This window comes from Miscanthus floridulus, chromosome 9 (genome assembly GCF_019320115.1).
Source record: "Miscanthus floridulus cultivar M001 chromosome 9, ASM1932011v1, whole genome shotgun sequence".
Classification (NCBI taxonomy): Eukaryota; Viridiplantae; Streptophyta; class Magnoliopsida; order Poales; family Poaceae; genus Miscanthus; species Miscanthus floridulus.
This window is the reverse complement of record NC_089588.1, coordinates 92,310,629-92,319,548: the sequence shown is the minus strand read 5'-3', so window position 1 is coordinate 92,319,548 and position 8,920 is coordinate 92,310,629.

Here is an 8,920-nt window from a genome sequence, read left to right as displayed (position 1 = left end):
TTTCTGGACCGCACTTATATGATTGTCAGTTTTGGTTAAGATAAGTTGTGAATTAGCTTTTGTGAGTTAAATAAGAGTTGTAGATAATTTTGTAAGCTTTCCAGAAAGTCTAGGGTCACTGCATTTGGATAATTATAACTCCTGTTATGAGGAAAACAAGTAGCTACTGTTTGTGAAATAGTAGATGCATTGTTGAAGTAATTAATTACATAATCAAGAAGAGATATGCACCTACTCAGTAAACGCGAAGCACTTGTTGTTACTTAAACCACATGCTGTTAAGAATATTTGCAAGAATGCATTTTTCATGTATCATCATACCACACTTGTTAACATACATGCATTCGCAATATCTTATGCCATATTCATGCATCTAGGATCGGAGGAAGAAATAACGTTGCTGGAATTCGACGAAGTAGAGGAAGGGGACCAGCAGGAGAATCCTCAAGTCGTAGTTCCCGAAGGCGAGGAGCAGAATCCTGAAGAGCTTCCAGAGTGCCCTGACCACCGCCCCACTTCCTTTCTGCGAGGCAAGCCCCGGAGCATTTTAAGTCTCCCAGTATTTTATAAATGATTACTTCAGTACTTATGATTGATGCATTAGGTTATAAGAGTTGAATGGAACCACTTGATGCATATAAATTCCTTGTCCAGGAATACTACCTTTAACCGGTATAGGTCCAGGATCGAATATATGCTTAGACATGCTTAGACCGGTAGAAGTCAGATAATGTCCTGTCACCTGCGAGATATAGGTGGATACCGGAGCACGGTTGGCTATATTTGCTATCGTAGAACAGAACCATTCGGTAAAAGAAAATCGAGGCCGGGCGGAGTCTATGCATAGGATGACTCATGAGATTCCGTCTGTGCCGATCAAGGACCGTACTATTGTTGGAACTTCTGACAAGATTGAACGCATGCCTATCACTTAGCTGGCCAGATAACTTGTTCCGACCGCGAAGCCGAGTAGCTCAACTCAGGCCGGGCCCCGTTCTGTTGTGCGCTCCTTGCGGGGGCGATCAGATTGAGCCCAAGGCCAGGCTAGGCCTGAACGTCCTGGCATCTGGTGTCCCAGATTGTGCGGCGTGGTACGGACCCGCGAAATAGTGTACCTGAGTTGTACCAAAGGTGACCTAAGGCTGCCTTCACGCGGTATGTCTGGGTTTGTGTTAGGAATAAATTCCTAGCTGGTTGAAAATTGATTCGAATCACCAGTCTCTCCCGGATAGTGAGAAACTTGGCTAGCTCCAACATTATAGTAACTATGTTATGGAACATGATGGTTCGGATGAATATGGAATTACAATACCTACTATGGTTACTATTGTATGCTTTTAAATGGATATACCACATGTCTGGCACAGGATAGTTGCTAATCTAGAGATGGATAGTTATAATTAACTTGATAAAGGGATCAGAATTGTACAACTAAGTCAATTGCTTTTATGCAAAATGTTGTCAAGCTATCTCCACTTATACAGCCTCCGCATAATCCTTGGAGTTGATTTATTTCTGATTTGTGACGGGTAAGTCTAGGTGAGTACCTTCTCATACTCAGGGTTTTATTTCTCATTGTTGCAGATGGCACTGTGTATCATGGTTATTGTAAGAGTTGCTTCTATCCCACCATGGATGAGGAGTAAGCCTTGGGCAGGCTTCTTTATTAATCCCTCTATTTGCTTTTGTGGACTAGTGATCCTTTTCGGCACTGTACTAAACTATGTTGGCAACTTTACTTTCAAACTTAATTTGCTTTCGCTTTTATCTATCAAACTCGGCTTATAATAACTTGGTTTCATACTCTGATGATGAAAATGTATCTATGAACTTTATGAAATATGTGATATGTATGTTGAATCACGTACGATATTGGTTGTTGTAAATCATTTATCGAGACCCGTCGTGGATACTCGATGGACTACCAGATTTATATGGGTTCAACTATGACAGTGCTGACCGCTTGTGGGCTACCATTGTACTTGTACTCTTATAAATTGGTCGGTTCTGCGATAATCATAGAGACTTGCATAAGAAATTGATGCATTTAGAACAAGTAGATAAATCTATACATGATTACTATGGGGAGCTCCAAAAGGGATTGATGCGCTGTAGTGTTGTGGAGGGAAACGAAGATGCCATTTGTCATTTTTATTTGGGTTTGAGGCATGAGATTCAGGACATTATTGATTATAAAGAATTTAACACTGTCAACCAGTTGTTTGAGTTTGCTATGCTTGCAGAAAAGGAATTGTAGGGGCTGTGAACAGCAGGGCAAGAGCAAGGTCAGCACCAGCTCATACACGCCACGCTTGGCACCAGTCTTCGGGGCTGACCAAGCCAACCACTTTTTGGGCTGTCTCCACTAGCGAGCAAGCGACCAGCAACCAGCTGGAGTTTTTCGCTACATCGAAGGCACCTCCCGCACGACCTTCAGATTCAGGTAAAAATTCTTTGTAGGTGCCTACCAAGAGTTCCTCATCCGTTGCATCAACGGGACGCACTTCGAGTATTCAGTGCCACCGCTGCCATGGCATTGGCCATGTGCAGAAGGACTACCCAAGTCAGTGGGCATATATTGCTATAGAAGAGGGTTACATCAGCACCTCTGACATTGAGGATGAAGAAGACCAAGATGTAGATGAGGAGGACGGGCAAATCCTTGGTGACAAGGCCACGGCGTCCTATAGGAGCATCATTGTACAGCGGGTGCTCAGCTCATAAGTCCAGCAACCTGAGAAGCTACAATGCCATAACTTGTTCCTAAATTTTCTTCGTCATCAGCGACCGTCGAGCATGTGTCATTATTGATGGAGGTAGCTGCAACAATTTGGTAAGTTCTGATTTGGTCAAGAAGCTTGGCTTGACCACACGCCCACACCCACGTCCATACCATATTCAGTGGCTAAATGATTTAGGTAAAGCAAATGTAACACAAACTTGCAGAGTTTTATTTCCACTGGTTCTTATGCTGATTCTGTTGATTGTGATGTGGTACCTATGCAAGCTTATTCACTTTTATTGGGTCATCCTTGGGAATATGATAATGATGCTACACACCATGGTAGAAGTAATAAATACACTCTTGTGCATAAAGGAAAGAAAATTACTTTGGCACCTTTGACCCCTGCTCAAATTGTACAAGCTAATAGAGAACGCGCTACTAGTTTGAATGATGTTCAATCTGAAAATCAGCAAGTTGCTAATTCTATTTTCCCACCTAAAAAGGATAAGTCTACATCTATTTCTAAGGCTGAGGGGATTAAATTGAAGGGTGGTGTTATGCTTGCAACAAAATGTGACTTTGCTAAAATTGCTGATGATGATATTTGCTATGCTTTGGTATGCAAACTGAGCTATGTTTTCGCTTGATGATATTGTTAGCTCGGTACCTCCTGCTGTCACTAACCTTTTGCAGGAGTATGAGGACATTTTTTCAGCTGAGATACCCCCGGGGCTGCCACCTATGAGAGGGATAGAGCATCAAATCGATTTGATTCCGGGAGCGACCTTGCCCAATAGAGCTGCCTATCGAACCAATCCTGAGGAGACTAAGGAAATTCAGCGGCAAGTCCTAAGATCTTTTGGACCACGTGAGTATGTACGTGAAAGCCTTAGTCCTTGTGCCGTTCCTATACTTTTGGTTCCTAAGAAAGATAGAACTTGGCAGTATGTGTATTGACTTGTAGAGCCATCAATAATATTACTATTCGGTATCAGTCATCCTATTCCTAGGCTAGACGACATGCTAGATGAGTTGTGTGGTTCTATAATTTTCACTAAGATTGACTTGCGAAGTGGCTACCACCAAATTAGAATGAAACTTGGAGATGAATGGAAAACTGCGTTTAAAACCAAATTCGGGTTGTATGAGTGGTTAGTAATGCCTTTTGGTTTGACAAATGCACCTAGCACTTTCATGCGCTTAATGAATGAGGTTTTAAGAGCTTTTATTGGACATTTTGTGGTAGTTTACTTTGATGATATATTGATTTATAGCAAGTCTTTTGATGAACATATGGATCACTTACGTGCTGTTTTTAATGCTTTATGTGATGCACAGTTTATTTGGTAACCTTGAGAAGTGCATCTTTTGCACGGATCGAGTTTCTTTTCTTGGCTATGTTGTAACTCCATAGGGAATTGAGGTGGACGAGATGAAAATTGAAGCCATAAAGAGCTAGCCGGTTCCCTAAACCAGTCACACAGGTGAGGAGTTTTCTTGGTCTTGCAGGATTCTACCGCCGCTTCAGTCAAAGATTTCAGCACCATTGCTGCCCCATTGCATGAGTTGACTGAAGAAAGGAGTGGTGTTTCATTGGGGAGAGGCACAAGAGGAGTCCTTTGACACTTTGAAGGATAAGCTTACACACACACCATTGCTGCAACTTCCAAATTTTGGTAAGACTTTTGAGCTAGAATGTGATGCTAGTGGAGTTGGCATTGGTAGTGTTTTGATGCAAGATGGTAAACCTAGTTGCTTACTTTAGTGAAAAATTGCATGGTCCTGTTCTTAATTATTCCACGTATGATAAAGAATTGTATGCACTTGTTCATTCTTTAGAGACGTGGCGTCATTATTTGTGGCCTAAAGAATTTGTTATTCATTCTGATCATGAATCGCTTAAGTATCTTCGCTCTCAAAATAATCTAAATTGTAGGCATGCTAAATGGGTTGAATTTATTGAATCTTTTCCTTATATTATCAAACACAAGAAAGGGAAGGATAATGTGATTGCTGATGCTTTGTCTAGAAGATATACATTGCTGTCCCAACTTGATTGCCAAATTTTTGGTCTTCAATCCATTAAAGAACAATATGCGCTTGATCCTGATTTTAAGGATGTGTTGCTTAATTGTAGAGAGGGACGCACATGGAATAAGTTTATGATCAGCGATGGGTTTTTGTTTAGAGCTAACCGCCTATGCATTCCAGTTGGTTCCGTTCATCTTTTGTTGTTGTAGGAGGCACATGGAGGCGGATTGATGGGACATTTTGGTGCTAAGAAGACGAAGGAGGTGCTGTCCACACACTTCTTTTGGCCAAGGATAAGGAGAGATGTAGAGCGGTACATGGCTCGGTGTGTCAACATGTCAAAAAGCTAAGTCATGGTTGAACCCATATGATTTGTATATGCCTCTTCCTGTTCCTTTTACTCCTTAGGCAGATATATCTATAGGATTTTGTGTTGGGATTGCCAAGGACTAAGAGGGGGAGGGATAGTATTTTTGTGGTGGTTGATCGTTTTTCTAAGATGGCATATTTTATTCCTTGTCATAAGAGCGACGATGCTGCTCATATTGCTGACCTTTTCTTTCAAGAAATCATTCGCTTGCATGGTATGCCTTCTACTATTGTTTTCAGATTGTGATGCAAAATTCTTGAGTCATTTTTGGCGCACATTGTGGAATAAATTGGGGAACCAAGCTGCTGTTTTCTATAACATGTCATCCCCAAACTAATGGGAAAACTGAGGTTGTGAATCGAACATTGTCTACCATGTTGAGAGCCATTTTGAAGCAGCAATTGGAAGATGTGGGAAGAGTGTTTGCCGCATGTGGAGTTTGCATATAACAGGGCGAAACATTACACCACCAAGGTAAGTCCTTTTTAGGTAGTGTATGGTTTTAACCCCCGTGCTCCTATTGATCTTTTGCCTTTACCTACCACTAAGAGAATGCATAGTGATGCTAGAGAGCGTGCTGATTTTATTAGTAAGTTGCACGAAAACAACTAAAGCAAATATTGAAAGAATGAATAAAAAGTATAGAATTGCTGGTAGTAAAGGTAGAAAAGAGATTAAACTTGAACCTGGTGATTTGGTTTGGTTACATTTGAGAAAAGATAGATTTCCTGAGCTACGTAAGTCTAAATTAATGCCAAGAGCAGCAGGTCCTTATAAGATTATTGAGAAAATAAATGATTATGCATACAAACTTGAGTTACCACCCTGAGTTCGGGGTTAGTCCCACCTTTAACATTGCAGATTTGAAACCTTATTTGAGAGAAGAAGATGAGCTTGAGTCGAGGACGACTCCAATTCAAGAGGGGGAGGATGATGAGGACATCACTCTTTCAGATGCACCTGCTGATCCTCCAACCATTATGCAAGGTCCAATGACCCGAGCTCGAATGCATCAACTCAATTTAGAGGTGAGCTCGTTCTTAAGCGATCCTTTTCATACGTTTGAGAATAGACTACTACCTAATGATGTTATCTTGCTTAGGAACATTGGAGAGGGTCATGAAGGACTTAGAGGAAGTGGTGGAGGTGATGATGACCAGCAAGGACAGTCCAACACAAGCCAGGAGGCCCTAGTCCAACATGAATTCGAGTCATGCCTCAGGCCTCCAGGACCAGTCTGTCTTAAACTGGTCACCCAAGGACTGCATTCCGGACTCTGTTTTCGATGATCCACATATGGATGGAAAGCTAATTTGATAAGGAAGCCAATCCAAGTGGTTTCACATCAAAACCTCTTCGGAATCAATGAGAATCGTTGAAACAAGTCAGCATCCTAGAATCTATCAGGGTGCTGTGACACCTTCTTTTGGTCCGTTGGACCGTGTATCGTGTTTGGGCCCATAGGGGGCGCGTCCAGGGTAGGCGATGACCCTAAGACCTTTATAATCATACACCTGCTACCATCATTAGGTATTGGGTTTTGCTTAGATTATTCTATCAAGAACAGTTTCGTCGTTCATCGGTTTGTGAGACCCCAACTTTGTGAGATAATCATTCATCTGCAATTTGGTTGCGTTCTTTCTTGTTCTTGTTCGTGCTCTCCGTTGCGCAGGCAGGGATTAGCCTTCTTGGCGAGGTCAACCTGGTCCATGACTTGGTTGATAACCAGAGGAGCTATGGTGCTAAGATTGCAGGGTTCAATCTTTCTATCTGAAGCCAGATCAGTGTGTCATTCTCCGCCACAACGATAGTTACCATCACCTGACGGAAGGTCGGGATCCCCGTCTCCATTACCATTTATATTACCTATATCTCCAAGTTATCTTGACAACCACCGTGCAGCACATGTCCTATTCTTTTCTCTATAGAAAAGACCCTAGTTTCTGATCTCTCCCTACACGTGCTACGGGCTCCATGCCCTCCGTTATGGGTGGTCGGCTGCGGTTCTTTGGTCACACCCATTCCTCCTACGCTGTGCACGGGCTCTGCGCTCGATGCCATGGACTATAGGCTAGCCGAGGCCATATGGGTCAATAGCGAGCCAACTGCTCAGACTCTACTTACATTACGTGGTTACAACTATGAAGATTTTTTCGCTGAAATACAATCTAACCGCATACACATGCACCTTATAATATTTATCGTATACATAAGTGTTTTTTATGCCTTCACGTGTTTTAACTACACTATCTAGAAAATACAGATGATATCCGCTAGGCAGGATCATTGTGCCCCGCCATCGCCGTCCATTTCGCCGAACAGGTCTATATCGCTTGCCAACTTCTTCGCTGCTTCCTCCACCTCATCCTTGAGCTACTGGGTCTCCGCTTTGCTCAGTCCTTCGGTGAACCCACCCCCTATCGCCTGAAGGTTAGTGGCTAGATAGTGGGACCGAACCACAGTAAGGGTGTGGGTAGCAGGCGGTAATAATGGCATCATAGTTGAAGCCCTTGAAGCTCTCCCACGCCATCTTGCACCTTTCGATGATGATGTCCGAGCACGGTGGCCTGTCGTCGGGTAGAGGAGTCACTTCTGGTTCGATGCAGTCGAGCATTGGTCTGATTCCAGCAACCACGGTGTCAAACTTGTCCCTTTGGGTCCAGGCGTCCTGCTCCAGCACATCGAATTGTTCCTTGACCCTCTGACGGTAGTCTGCAAGCATTACAAAATTCCATCAAGCGGGAAAGTACTTCAGCGGTAACCCTGACCAGGGAATACTCACCGTTCAACTTCTCGACTAGCTTGCTTGCTTGCCCTATCTCCTTTGCCTTATTCTCTCAGAGTTGCTCGAGGGCCTGGCGTAGCTGGCCGAGTTCTACATCTTGTTCTACAAGTACAACAGTCAGCACCAAAAGTAAGCGTATCCAACTATGCAGAGCACTTTCGTCGATCACACGTACCTTTCTTCTGCTCAAAGATTTTTTGCAACTGTTCCAAGTGCTTGGAAGCATCCTTTAGTTGTGTGGAGGCAGTGGCCAGCTTGCTCAGACTTGCTCTATAGTTGTTCTTTTGCAATTGCCAGCTGTTCAGATCGAACTGCCCTTCTGGTGCTCCAAGTCACGCGCATTGGATTCAGCGAGGTCTCGCTCGCACTGGGCCCTCTGAGTGTGTTTCTCCTGAGAGGCTTATCGCCTCTTTGAGTTTTTTGTTCTCCTTAGTGAGGGGCTCCATCCCCTTTATTAACTGATGCCGCTGCTCGACAGTCTGATTTATTCCCTGAAATTCACAAGGATAATAATGGTATTCGGTCTCCAACATCAAAAACGAATGCTCCGGATTCAGTACTAACCTCGATTTGTTTTACTACTCTAGCGAGGGTAGATTTCAGCCTCCTTATCTTCTTGGGGGTGTCCTCTTCCTCCACAACTACCACCTCAGTCACTGCGCCTGTGGAGGATTCGGACGGATTGGGTCTGAGGTTCAGCACGAACGATCTCCTCCACCTCGTCCTCTTCTTCTGCAGCAGCGGGAGACACCGTCGAGGGGCTCTATGGCTGAACAAAGGGTCCGACCATGCCTCGTGACGCCTTTGGGGGTGCCTTTAGCTCCGAGGGTGCTATCGGTTTGGTCGACCCGGACTCTGGTGCTTTGTTGGCAATTCCAGCTTCAGCTCCCGAAGGCCCGGCAGCAACCACCATCGCTTCAAGTATTATTGCCGACTCGTCCCCACCGACGCCGACCTCTAACCATGTCCAAGTCCTCCCACAGTAGTGGTTGAGTCTTCCGCTGGCTGC